This window comes from Rhinoderma darwinii, unplaced genomic scaffold (assembly GCF_050947455.1).
Source record: "Rhinoderma darwinii isolate aRhiDar2 unplaced genomic scaffold, aRhiDar2.hap1 Scaffold_422, whole genome shotgun sequence".
Classification (NCBI taxonomy): domain Eukaryota; kingdom Metazoa; phylum Chordata; class Amphibia; order Anura; family Rhinodermatidae; genus Rhinoderma; species Rhinoderma darwinii.
Genome location: NW_027463769.1, coordinates 140,839 through 153,539, shown reverse-complemented (window position 1 = coordinate 153,539; position 12,701 = coordinate 140,839). Strand labels below are relative to the sequence as shown.

The following is a 12,701-nucleotide window of genomic DNA, read 5'->3' as shown; positions in this document are numbered from 1 at the left end:
ACTCCACTATTTGACTGTTGTGCTGCAATCAATCAATCAATCAATCAATCAATCAATCAATCAATCAGTGGCTGGCTCAGGTGCAGCTCTTTAACTTACCTAAAAGGGAGGGCGGAGAGAAGACAAGGAAGGTGAATGAGGTGTTCCAATGTGAAATGCCGGAAACACAGAAACACAGACGACACACAACAAGAGGTGGCAATCTATTCATTAATTGCATTTAATCAATGAGCTCATTATCACTCATGCATTGTCCAACAGGTGTTGAAATAATGGGATTAAAAGGGGAGATCCCTTCAGAAAGACAGAAACAATAGCAAAGACAAAAAACACTTTTGGAATCTGCTTTTAGTCAACACATAAGGAAAGGGTGCACCGGTCCTGGAAATACTGCAATACCAGGTCAATGCGTGGAGTGGACAGAGCAAGCTCTATTTCCATCTCCCTGTTCTAAAAATCCATTTAATATATGGTCCCCAGATAGGGGACGTATCAGATATTAAACTGATAAGAACAGATACTACACTTGATCTTAGCCAAAAGGCCGAGAAGCGATAACCCGAACGGGCCGCGCGTTGCCCGAGCCTGCCCGATACTGCTGTTCAGCCCTTGCAGCGATTCAGCCTACTTCTAGGCAATTCCATGGGGCCCTGCAGGCTCACACACTCACAGCTACACGGGAGGTGAATAAAGGCCGGAGAGGAAGCCAGACAGGATTTGCTTCTTTTGCTTGCACCACAATGCAGTGCTGAAAGAGGAGGAATCTACATAAAAACGCCTTCCTGGCAACGCCCAAATGCCCTGCTGCCATGCAGATAAACACTGGCAGCGGCAGCAAGTGCATGCCCACAGCCACCCCTTGTTCCTTCACACCTTGTATCAGCTGTAATCCAGTCCAGTCCAGTGCTGCCTGCTGAGCAGCACTGACCAACACTGCCTGGGCCCAGGCTTTTATCTCTGAGGCCCCATTATGATGTCAGAAAGCTGGCTCTGGAATCCTGAGGGCTCCACTATGACACGTGCAAAGTTCCGTCTGAACTTTATATAAGACGGTGAGGCTCAGTCAGTCACTCAGTGTTGCCTGAGAGGGCAACACTGCAACAGCCGGCCGCCAGGCTGTCTTTTTTTTGCACAGCTAGTTGCCTCCAGGAGGCCACAAGAGGGAGACAAGGGACTGCAAAATGGAAAATAGGCATCCACCAACTTTACAGACAACTTCTCCTTGCTCCTACAACCTCCATCCTTGCACAGTTTGTTATTCTTCTAGGTAACATAGTAACAAATCCAAATTGCTGCTCTCTTTGTAGGCAAGCAAGGCTTTGTTGCAACTGCAATTCTTACTTCTTCTTGAAATGTAGGGACGACAGTACATTCCATCACATCCATCTAGTGTACACAGGTAGGTCCATTGTGGCGGGCAGGCGAGCGGGCGGGCTGCTTTATTGGCTGTTTGCTGTTCCCCTACTCCACTCCACTATTTGACTGTTGTGCTGCATCAATCAATCAATCAATCAATCAATCAATCAATCAATCAATCAATCAATCAGTGGCTGGCTCAGGTGCAGCTCTTTAACTTACCTAAAAGGGAGGGCGGAGAGAAGACAAGGAAGGTGAATGAGGTGTTCCAATGTGAAATGCCGGAAACACAGAAACACAGACGACACACAACAAGAGGTGGCAATCTATTCATTAATTGCATTTAATCAATGAGCTCATTATCACTCATGCATTGTCCAACAGGTGTTGAAATAATGGGATTAAAAGGGGAGATCCCTTCAGAAAGACAGAAACAATAGCAAAGACAAAAAACACTTTTGGAATCTGCTTTTAGTCAACACATAAGGAAAGGGTGCACCGGTCCTGGAAATACTGCAATACCAGGTCAATGCGTGGAGTGGACAGAGCAAGCTCTATTTCCATCTCCCTGTTCTAAAAATCCATTTAATATATGGTCCCCAGATAGGGGACGTATCAGATATTAAACTGATAAGAACAGATACTACACTTGATCTTAGCCAAAAGGCCGAGAAGCGATAACCCGAACGGGCCGCGCGTTGCCCGAGCCTGCCCGATACTGCTGTTCAGCCCTTGCAGCGATTCAGCCTACTTCTAGGCAATTCCATGGGGCCCTGCAGGCTCACACACTCACAGCTACACGGGAGGTGAATAAAGGCCGGAGAGGAAGCCAGACAGGATTTGCTTCTTTTGCTTGCACCGCAATGCAGTGCTGAAAGAGGAGGAATCTACATAAAAACGCCTTCCTGGCAACGCCCAAATGCCCTGCTGCCATGCAGATAAACACTGGCAGCGGCAGCAAGTGCATGCCCACAGCCACCCCTTGTTCCTTCACACCTTGTATCAGCTGTAATCCAGTCCAGTCCAGTGCTGCCTGCTGAGCAGCACTGACCAACACTGCCTGGGCCCAGGCTTTTATCTCTGAGGCCCCATTATGATGTCAGAAAGCTGGCTCTGGAATCCTGAGGGCTCCACTATGACACGTGCAAAGTTCCGTCTGAACTTTATATAAGACGGTGAGGCTCAGTCAGTCACTCAGTGTTGCCTGAGAGGGCAACACTGCAACAGCCGGCCGCCAGGCTGTCTTTTTTTTGCACAGCTAGTTGCCTCCAGGAGGCCACAAGAGGGAGACAAGGGACTGCAAAATGGAAAATAGGCATCCACCAACTTTACAGACAACTTCTCCTTGCTCCTACAACCTCCATCCTTGCACAGTTTGTTATTCTTCTAGGTAACATAGTAACAAATCCAAATTGCTGCTCTCTTTGTAGGCAAGCAAGGCTTTGTTGCAACTGCAATTCTTACTTCTTCTTGAAATGTAGGGACGACAGTACATTCCATCACATCCATCTAGTGTACACAGGTAGGTCCATTGTGGCGGGCAGGCGAGCGGGCGGGCTGCTTTATTGGCTGTTTGCTGTTCCCCTACTCCACTCCACTATTTGACTGTTGTGCTGCATCAATCAATCAATCAATCAATCAATCAATCAATCAATCAATCAATCAATCAATCAGTGGCTGGCTCAGGTGCAGCTCTTTAACTTACCTAAAAGGGAGGGCGGAGAGAAGACAAGGAAGGTGAATGAGGTGTTCCAATGTGAAATGCCGGAAACACAGAAACACAGACGACACACAACAAGAGGTGGCAATCTATTCATTAATTGCATTTAATCAATGAGCTCATTATCACTCATGCATTGTCCAACAGGTGTTGAAATAATGGGATTAAAAGGGGAGATCCCTTCAGAAAGACAGAAACAATAGCAAAGACAAAAAACACTTTTGGAATCTGCTTTTAGTCAACACATAAGGAAAGGGTGCACCGGTCCTGGAAATACTGCAATACCAGGTCAATGCGTGGAGTGGACAGAGCAAGCTCTATTTCCATCTCCCTGTTCTAAAAATCCATTTAATATATGGTCCCCAGATAGGGGACGTATCAGATATTAAACTGATAAGAACAGATACTACACTTGATCTTAGCCAAAAGGCCGAGAAGCGATAACCCGAACGGGCCGCGCGTTGCCCGAGCCTGCCCGATACTGCTGTTCAGCCCTTGCAGCGATTCAGCCTACTTCTAGGCAATTCCATGGGGCCCTGCAGGCTCACACACTCACAGCTACACGGGAGGTGAATAAAGGCCGGAGAGGAAGCCAGACAGGATTTGCTTCTTTTGCTTGCACCACAATGCAGTGCTGAAAGAGGAGGAATCTACATAAAAACGCCTTCCTGGCAACGCCCAAATGCCCTGCTGCCATGCAGATAAACACTGGCAGCGGCAGCAAGTGCATGCCCACAGCCACCCCTTGTTCCTTCACACCTTGTATCAGCTGTAATCCAGTCCAGTCCAGTGCTGCCTGCTGAGCAGCACTGACCAACACTGCCTGGGCCCAGGCTTTTATCTCTGAGGCCCCATTATGATGTCAGAAAGCTGGCTCTGGAATCCTGAGGGCTCCACTATGACACGTGCAAAGTTCCGTCTGAACTTTATATAAGACGGTGAGGCTCAGTCAGTCACTCAGTGTTGCCTGAGAGGGCAACACTGCAACAGCCGGCCGCCAGGCTGTCTTTTTTTTGCACAGCTAGTTGCCTCCAGGAGGCCACAAGAGGGAGACAAGGGACTGCAAAATGGAAAATAGGCATCCACCAACTTTACAGACAACTTCTCCTTGCTCCTACAACCTCCATCCTTGCACAGTTTGTTATTCTTCTAGGTAACATAGTAACAAATCCAAATTGCTGCTCTCTTTGTAGGCAAGCAAGGCTTTGTTGCAACTGCAATTCTTACTTCTTCTTGAAATGTAGGGACGACAGTACATTCCATCACATCCATCTAGTGTACACAGGTAGGTCCATTGTGGCGGGCAGGCGAGCGGGCGGGCTGCTTTATTGGCTGTTTGCTGTTCCCCTACTCCACTCCACTATTTGACTGTTGTGCTGCATCAATCAATCAATCAATCAATCAATCAATCAATCAATCAATCAATCAATCAGTGGCTGGCTCAGGTGCAGCTCTTTAACTTACCTAAAAGGGAGGGCGGAGAGAAGACAAGGAAGGTGAATGAGGTGTTCCAATGTGAAATGCCGGAAACACAGAAACACAGACGACACACAACAAGAGGTGGCAATCTATTCATTAATTGCATTTAATCAATGAGCTCATTATCACTCATGCATTGTCCAACAGGTGTTGAAATAATGGGATTAAAAGGGGAGATCCCTTCAGAAAGACAGAAACAATAGCAAAGACAAAAAACACTTTTGGAATCTGCTTTTAGTCAACACATAAGGAAAGGGTGCACCGGTCCTGGAAATACTGCAATACCAGGTCAATGCGTGGAGTGGACAGAGCAAGCTCTATTTCCATCTCCCTGTTCTAAAAATCCATTTAATATATGGTCCCCAGATAGGGGACGTATCAGATATTAAACTGATAAGAACAGATACTACACTTGATCTTAGCCAAAAGGCCGAGAAGCGATAACCCGAACGGGCCGCGCGTTGCCCGAGCCTGCCCGATACTGCTGTTCAGCCCTTGCAGCGATTCAGCCTACTTTTAGGCAATTCCATGGGGCCCTGCAGGCTCACACACTCACAGCTACACGGGAGGTGAATAAAGGCCGGAGAGGAAGCCAGACAGGATTTGCTTCTTTTGCTTGCACCACAATGCAGTGCTGAAAGAGGAGGAATCTACATAAAAACGCCTTCCTGGCAACGCCCAAATGCCCTGCTGCCATGCAGATAAACACTGGCAGCGGCAGCAAGTGCATGCCCACAGCCACCCCTTGTTCCTTCACACCTTGTATCAGCTGTAATCCAGTCCAGTCCAGTGCTGCCTGCTGAGCAGCACTGACCAACACTGCCTGGGCCCAGGCTTTTATCTCTGAGGCCCCATTATGATGTCAGAAAGCTGGCTCTGGAATCCTGAGGGCTCCACTATGACACGTGCAAAGTTCCGTCTGAACTTTATATAAGACGGTGAGGCTCAGTCAGTCACTCAGTGTTGCCTGAGAGGGCAACACTGCAACAGCCGGCCGCCAGGCTGTCTTTTTTTTGCACAGCTAGTTGCCTCCAGGAGGCCACAAGAGGGAGACAAGGGACTGCAAAATGGAAAATAGGCATCCACCAACTTTACAGACAACTTCTCCTTGCTCCTACAACCTCCATCCTTGCACAGTTTGTTATTCTTCTAGGTAACATAGTAACAAATCCAAATTGCTGCTCTCTTTGTAGGCAAGCAAGGCTTTGTTGCAACTGCAATTCTTACTTCTTCTTGAAATGTAGGGACGACAGTACATTCCATCACATCCATCTAGTGTACACAGGTAGGTCCATTGTGGCGGGCAGGCGAGCGGGCGGGCTGCTTTATTGGCTGTTTGCTGTTCCCCTACTCCACTCCACTATTTGACTGTTGTGCTGCATCAATCAATCAATCAATCAATCAATCAATCAATCAATCAATCAATCAATCAATCAGTGGCTGGCTCAGGTGCAGCTCTTTAACTTACCTAAAAGGGAGGGCGGAGAGAAGACAAGGAAGGTGAATGAGGTGTTCCAATGTGAAATGCCGGAAACACAGAAACACAGACGACACACAACAAGAGGTGGCAATCTATTCATTAATTGCATTTAATCAATGAGCTCATTATCACTCATGCATTGTCCAACAGGTGTTGAAATAATGGGATTAAAAGGGGAGATCCCTTCAGAAAGACAGAAACAATAGCAAAGACAAAAAACACTTTTGGAATCTGCTTTTAGTCAACACATAAGGAAAGGGTGCACCGGTCCTGGAAATACTGCAATACCAGGTCAATGCGTGGAGTGGACAGAGCAAGCTCTATTTCCATCTCCCTGTTCTAAAAATCCATTTAATATATGGTCCCCAGATAGGGGACGTATCAGATATTAAACTGATAAGAACAGATACTACACTTGATCTTAGCCAAAAGGCCGAGAAGCGATAACCCGAACGGGCCGCGCGTTGCCCGAGCCTGCCCGATACTGCTGTTCAGCCCTTGCAGCGATTCAGCCTACTTCTAGGCAATTCCATGGGGCCCTGCAGGCTCACACACTCACAGCTACACGGGAGGTGAATAAAGGCCGGAGAGGAAGCCAGACAGGATTTGCTTCTTTTGCTTGCACCGCAATGCAGTGCTGAAAGAGGAGGAATCTACATAAAAACGCCTTCCTGGCAACGCCCAAATGCCCTGCTGCCATGCAGATAAACACTGGCAGCGGCAGCAAGTGCATGCCCACAGCCACCCCTTGTTCCTTCACACCTTGTATCAGCTGTAATCCAGTCCAGTCCAGTGCTGCCTGCTGAGCAGCACTGACCAACACTGCCTGGGCCCAGGCTTTTATCTCTGAGGCCCCATTATGATGTCAGAAAGCTGGCTCTGGAATCCTGAGGGCTCCACTATGACACGTGCAAAGTTCCGTCTGAACTTTATATAAGACGGTGAGGCTCAGTCAGTCACTCAGTGTTGCCTGAGAGGGCAACACTGCAACAGCCGGCCGCCAGGCTGTCTTTTTTTTGCACAGCTAGTTGCCTCCAGGAGGCCACAAGAGGGAGACAAGGGACTGCAAAATGGAAAATAGGCATCCACCAACTTTACAGACAACTTCTCCTTGCTCCTACAACCTCCATCCTTGCACAGTTTGTTATTCTTCTAGGTAACATAGTAACAAATCCAAATTGCTGCTCTCTTTGTAGGCAAGCAAGGCTTTGTTGCAACTGCAATTCTTACTTCTTCTTGAAATGTAGGGACGACAGTACATTCCATCACATCCATCTAGTGTACACAGGTAGGTCCATTGTGGCGGGCAGGCGAGCGGGCGGGCTGCTTTATTGGCTGTTTGCTGTTCCCCTACTCCACTCCACTATTTGACTGTTGTGCTGCATCAATCAATCAATCAATCAATCAATCAATCAATCAATCAATCAATCAATCAGTGGCTGGCTCAGGTGCAGCTCTTTAACTTACCTAAAAGGGAGGGCGGAGAGAAGACAAGGAAGGTGAATGAGGTGTTCCAATGTGAAATGCCGGAAACACAGAAACACAGACGACACACAACAAGAGGTGGCAATCTATTCATTAATTGCATTTAATCAATGAGCTCATTATCACTCATGCATTGTCCAACAGGTGTTGAAATAATGGGATTAAAAGGGGAGATCCCTTCAGAAAGACAGAAACAATAGCAAAGACAAAAAACACTTTTGGAATCTGCTTTTAGTCAACACATAAGGAAAGGGTGCACCGGTCCTGGAAATACTGCAATACCAGGTCAATGCGTGGAGTGGACAGAGCAAGCTCTATTTCCATCTCCCTGTTCTAAAAATCCATTTAATATATGGTCCCCAGATAGGGGACGTATCAGATATTAAACTGATAAGAACAGATACTACACTTGATCTTAGCCAAAAGGCCGAGAAGCGATAACCCGAACGGGCCGCGCGTTGCCCGAGCCTTCCCGATACTGCTGTTCAGCCCTTGCAGCGATTCAGCCTACTTCTAGGCAATTCCATGGGGCCCTGCAGGCTCACACACTCACAGCTACACGGGAGGTGAATAAAGGCCGGAGAGGAAGCCAGACAGGATTTGCTTCTTTTGCTTGCACCACAATGCAGTGCTGAAAGAGGAGGAATCTACATAAAAACGCCTTCCTGGCAACGCCCAAATGCCCTGCTGCCATGCAGATAAACACTGGCAGCGGCAGCAAGTGCATGCCCACAGCCACCCCTTGTTCCTTCACACCTTGTATCAGCTGTAATCCAGTCCAGTCCAGTGCTGCCTGCTGAGCAGCACTGACCAACACTGCCTGGGCCCAGGCTTTTATCTCTGAGGCCCCATTATGATGTCAGAAAGCTGGCTCTGGAATCCTGAGGGCTCCACTATGACACGTGCAAAGTTCCGTCTGAACTTTATATAAGACGGTGAGGCTCAGTCAGTCACTCAGTGTTGCCTGAGAGGGCAACACTGCAACAGCCGGCCGCCAGGCTGTCTTTTTTTTGCACAGCTAGTTGCCTCCAGGAGGCCACAAGAGGGAGACAAGGGACTGCAAAATGGAAAATAGGCATCCACCAACTTTACAGACAACTTCTCCTTGCTCCTACAACCTCCATCCTTGCACAGTTTGTTATTCTTCTAGGTAACATAGTAACAAATCCAAATTGCTGCTCTCTTTGTAGGCAAGCAAGGCTTTGTTGCAACTGCAATTCTTACTTCTTCTTGAAATGTAGGGACGACAGTACATTCCATCACATCCATCTAGTGTACACAGGTAGGTCCATTGTGGCGGGCAGGCGAGCGGGCGGGCTGCTTTATTGGCTGTTTGCTGTTCCCCTACTCCACTCCACTATTTGACTGTTGTGCTGCATCAATCAATCAATCAATCAATCAATCAATCAATCAATCAATCAATCAATCAATCAATCAATCAATCAGTGGCTGGCTCAGGTGCAGCTCTTTAACTTACCTAAAAGGGAGGGCGGAGAGAAGACAAGGAAGGTGAATGAGGTGTTCCAATGTGAAATGCCGGAAACACAGAAACACAGACGACACACAACAAGAGGTGGCAATCTATTCATTAATTGCATTTAATCAATGAGCTCATTATCACTCATGCATTGTCCAACAGGTGTTGAAATAATGGGATTAAAAGGGGAGATCCCTTCAGAAAGACAGAAACAATAGCAAAGACAAAAAACACTTTTGGAATCTGCTTTTAGTCAACACATAAGGAAAGGGTGCACCGGTCCTGGAAATACTGCAATACCAGGTCAATGCGTGGAGTGGACAGAGCAAGCTCTATTTCCATCTCCCTGTTCTAAAAATCCATTTAATATATGGTCCCCAGATAGGGGACGTATCAGATATTAAACTGATAAGAACAGATACTACACTTGATCTTAGCCAAAAGGCCGAGAAGCGATAACCCGAACGGGCCGCGCGTTGCCCGAGCCTGCCCGATACTGCTGTTCAGCCCTTGCAGCGATTCAGCCTACTTCTAGGCAATTCCATGGGGCCCTGCAGGCTCACACACTCACAGCTACACGGGAGGTGAATAAAGGCCGGAGAGGAAGCCAGACAGGATTTGCTTCTTTTGCTTGCACCGCAATGCAGTGCTGAAAGAGGAGGAATCTACATAAAAACGCCTTCCTGGCAACGCCCAAATGCCCTGCTGCCATGCAGATAAACACTGGCAGCGGCAGCAAGTGCATGCCCACAGCCACCCCTTGTTCCTTCACACCTTGTATCAGCTGTAATCCAGTCCAGTCCAGTGCTGCCTGCTGAGCAGCACTGACCAACACTGCCTGGGCCCAGGCTTTTATCTCTGAGGCCCCATTATGATGTCAGAAAGCTGGCTCTGGAATCCTGAGGGCTCCACTATGACACGTGCAAAGTTCCGTCTGAACTTTATATAAGACGGTGAGGCTCAGTCAGTCACTCAGTGTTGCCTGAGAGGGCAACACTGCAACAGCCGGCCGCCAGGCTGTCTTTTTTTTGCACAGCTAGTTGCCTCCAGGAGGCCACAAGAGGGAGACAAGGGACTGCAAAATGGAAAATAGGCATCCACCAACTTTACAGACAACTTCTCCTTGCTCCTACAACCTCCATCCTTGCACAGTTTGTTATTCTTCTAGGTAACATAGTAACAAATCCAAATTGCTGCTCTCTTTGTAGGCAAGCAAGGCTTTGTTGCAACTGCAATTCTTACTTCTTCTTGAAATGTAGGGACGACAGTACATTCCATCACATCCATCTAGTGTACACAGGTAGGTCCATTGTGGCGGGCAGGCGAGCGGGCGGGCTGCTTTATTGGCTGTTTGCTGTTCCCCTACTCCACTCCACTATTTGACTGTTGTGCTGCATCAATCAATCAATCAATCAATCAATCAATCAATCAATCAATCAATCAATCAGTGGCTGGCTCAGGTGCAGCTCTTTAACTTACCTAAAAGGGAGGGCGGAGAGAAGACAAGGAAGGTGAATGAGGTGTTCCAATGTGAAATGCCGGAAACACAGAAACACAGACGACACACAACAAGAGGTGGCAATCTATTCATTAATTGCATTTAATCAATGAGCTCATTATCACTCATGCATTGTCCAACAGGTGTTGAAATAATGGGATTAAAAGGGGAGATCCCTTCAGAAAGACAGAAACAATAGCAAAGACAAAAAACACTTTTGGAATCTGCTTTTAGTCAACACATAAGGAAAGGGTGCACCGGTCCTGGAAATACTGCAATACCAGGTCAATGCGTGGAGTGGACAGAGCAAGCTCTATTTCCATCTCCCTGTTCTAAAAATCCATTTAATATATGGTCCCCAGATAGGGGACGTATCAGATATTAAACTGATAAGAACAGATACTACACTTGATCTTAGCCAAAAGGCCGAGAAGCGATAACCCGAACGGGCCGCGCGTTGCCCGAGCCTTCCCGATACTGCTGTTCAGCCCTTGCAGCGATTCAGCCTACTTCTAGGCAATTCCATGGGGCCCTGCAGGCTCACACACTCACAGCTACACGGGAGGTGAATAAAGGCCGGAGAGGAAGCCAGACAGGATTTGCTTCTTTTGCTTGCACCACAATGCAGTGCTGAAAGAGGAGGAATCTACATAAAAACGCCTTCCTGGCAACGCCCAAATGCCCTGCTGCCATGCAGATAAACACTGGCAGCGGCAGCAAGTGCATGCCCACAGCCACCCCTTGTTCCTTCACACCTTGTATCAGCTGTAATCCAGTCCAGTCCAGTGCTGCCTGCTGAGCAGCACTGACCAACACTGCCTGGGCCCAGGCTTTTATCTCTGAGGCCCCATTATGATGTCAGAAAGCTGGCTCTGGAATCCTGAGGGCTCCACTATGACACGTGCAAAGTTCCGTCTGAACTTTATATAAGACGGTGAGGCTCAGTCAGTCACTCAGTGTTGCCTGAGAGGGCAACACTGCAACAGCCGGCCGCCAGGCTGTCTTTTTTTTGCACAGCTAGTTGCCTCCAGGAGGCCACAAGAGGGAGACAAGGGACTGCAAAATGGAAAATAGGCATCCACCAACTTTACAGACAACTTCTCCTTGCTCCTACAACCTCCATCCTTGCACAGTTTGTTATTCTTCTAGGTAACATAGTAACAAATCCAAATTGCTGCTCTCTTTGTAGGCAAGCAAGGCTTTGTTGCAACTGCAATTCTTACTTCTTCTTGAAATGTAGGGACGACAGTACATTCCATCACATCCATCTAGTGTACACAGGTAGGTCCATTGTGGCGGGCAGGCGAGCGGGCGGGCTGCTTTATTGGCTGTTTGCTGTTCCCCTACTCCACTCCACTATTTGACTGTTGTGCTGCATCAATCAATCAATCAATCAATCAATCAATCAATCAATCAATCAATCAATCAATCAATCAATCAATCAGTGGCTGGCTCAGGTGCAGCTCTTTAACTTACCTAAAAGGGAGGGCGGAGAGAAGACAAGGAAGGTGAATGAGGTGTTCCAATGTGAAATGCCGGAAACACAGAAACACAGACGACACACAACAAGAGGTGGCAATCTATTCATTAATTGCATTTAATCAATGAGCTCATTATCACTCATGCATTGTCCAACAGGTGTTGAAATAATGGGATTAAAAGGGGAGATCCCTTCAGAAAGACAGAAACAATAGCAAAGACAAAAAACACTTTTGGAATCTGCTTTTAGTCAACACATAAGGAAAGGGTGCACCGGTCCTGGAAATACTGCAATACCAGGTCAATGCGTGGAGTGGACAGAGCAAGCTCTATTTCCATCTCCCTGTTCTAAAAATCCATTTAATATATGGTCCCCAGATAGGGGACGTATCAGATATTAAACTGATAAGAACAGATACTACACTTGATCTTAGCCAAAAGGCCGAGAAGCGATAACCCGAACGGGCCGCGCGTTGCCCGAGCCTGCCCGATACTGCTGTTCAGCCCTTGCAGCGATTCAGCCTACTTCTAGGCAATTCCATGGGGCCCTGCAGGCTCACACACTCACAGCTACACGGGAGGTGAATAAAGGCCGGAGAGGAAGCCAGACAGGATTTGCTTCTTTTGCTTGCACCACAATGCAGTGCTGAAAGAGGAGGAATCTACATAAAAACGCCTTCCTGGCAACGCCCAAATGCCCTGCTGCCATGCAGATAAACACTGGCAG

At 47.6% G+C, this 12,701-nt stretch overlaps 9 non-coding genes across 9 annotated transcripts; all 9 read right to left on the bottom strand.

The window, feature by feature from the left end:
• Nucleotides 1-365: 365 nt before the first annotated feature.
• On the bottom strand, nucleotides 366-556 carry LOC142710134 (U2 spliceosomal RNA). The gene has a single exon (XR_012869239.1). It is a non-coding gene; the product is annotated as a U2 spliceosomal RNA (small nuclear RNA).
• A 1,288-nt stretch (nucleotides 557-1,844) lies between these two features.
• On the bottom strand, nucleotides 1,845-2,035 carry LOC142710133 (U2 spliceosomal RNA). Its single transcript, XR_012869238.1, has one exon. It is a non-coding gene; the product is annotated as a U2 spliceosomal RNA (small nuclear RNA).
• Nucleotides 2,036-3,327: 1,292 nt separating this feature from the next.
• LOC142710132 (U2 spliceosomal RNA) lies at nucleotides 3,328-3,518 on the bottom strand. The gene has a single exon (XR_012869237.1). It is a non-coding gene; the product is annotated as a U2 spliceosomal RNA (small nuclear RNA).
• Nucleotides 3,519-4,806: 1,288 nt separating this feature from the next.
• Nucleotides 4,807-4,997, bottom strand: LOC142710131 (U2 spliceosomal RNA). Its single transcript, XR_012869236.1, has one exon. It is a non-coding gene; the product is annotated as a U2 spliceosomal RNA (small nuclear RNA).
• Nucleotides 4,998-6,289: 1,292 nt separating this feature from the next.
• LOC142710130 (U2 spliceosomal RNA) lies at nucleotides 6,290-6,480 on the bottom strand. The gene has a single exon (XR_012869235.1). It is a non-coding gene; the product is annotated as a U2 spliceosomal RNA (small nuclear RNA).
• A 1,288-nt stretch (nucleotides 6,481-7,768) lies between these two features.
• Nucleotides 7,769-7,959, bottom strand: LOC142710128 (U2 spliceosomal RNA). Its single transcript, XR_012869233.1, has one exon. It is a non-coding gene; the product is annotated as a U2 spliceosomal RNA (small nuclear RNA).
• A 1,304-nt stretch (nucleotides 7,960-9,263) lies between these two features.
• LOC142710127 (U2 spliceosomal RNA) lies at nucleotides 9,264-9,454 on the bottom strand. Its single transcript, XR_012869232.1, has one exon. It is a non-coding gene; the product is annotated as a U2 spliceosomal RNA (small nuclear RNA).
• A 1,288-nt stretch (nucleotides 9,455-10,742) lies between these two features.
• On the bottom strand, nucleotides 10,743-10,933 carry LOC142710125 (U2 spliceosomal RNA). The gene has a single exon (XR_012869231.1). It is a non-coding gene; the product is annotated as a U2 spliceosomal RNA (small nuclear RNA).
• A 1,304-nt stretch (nucleotides 10,934-12,237) lies between these two features.
• LOC142710124 (U2 spliceosomal RNA) lies at nucleotides 12,238-12,428 on the bottom strand. Its single transcript, XR_012869230.1, has one exon. It is a non-coding gene; the product is annotated as a U2 spliceosomal RNA (small nuclear RNA).
• Between the last annotated feature and the right edge of the window lie 273 nt (nucleotides 12,429-12,701).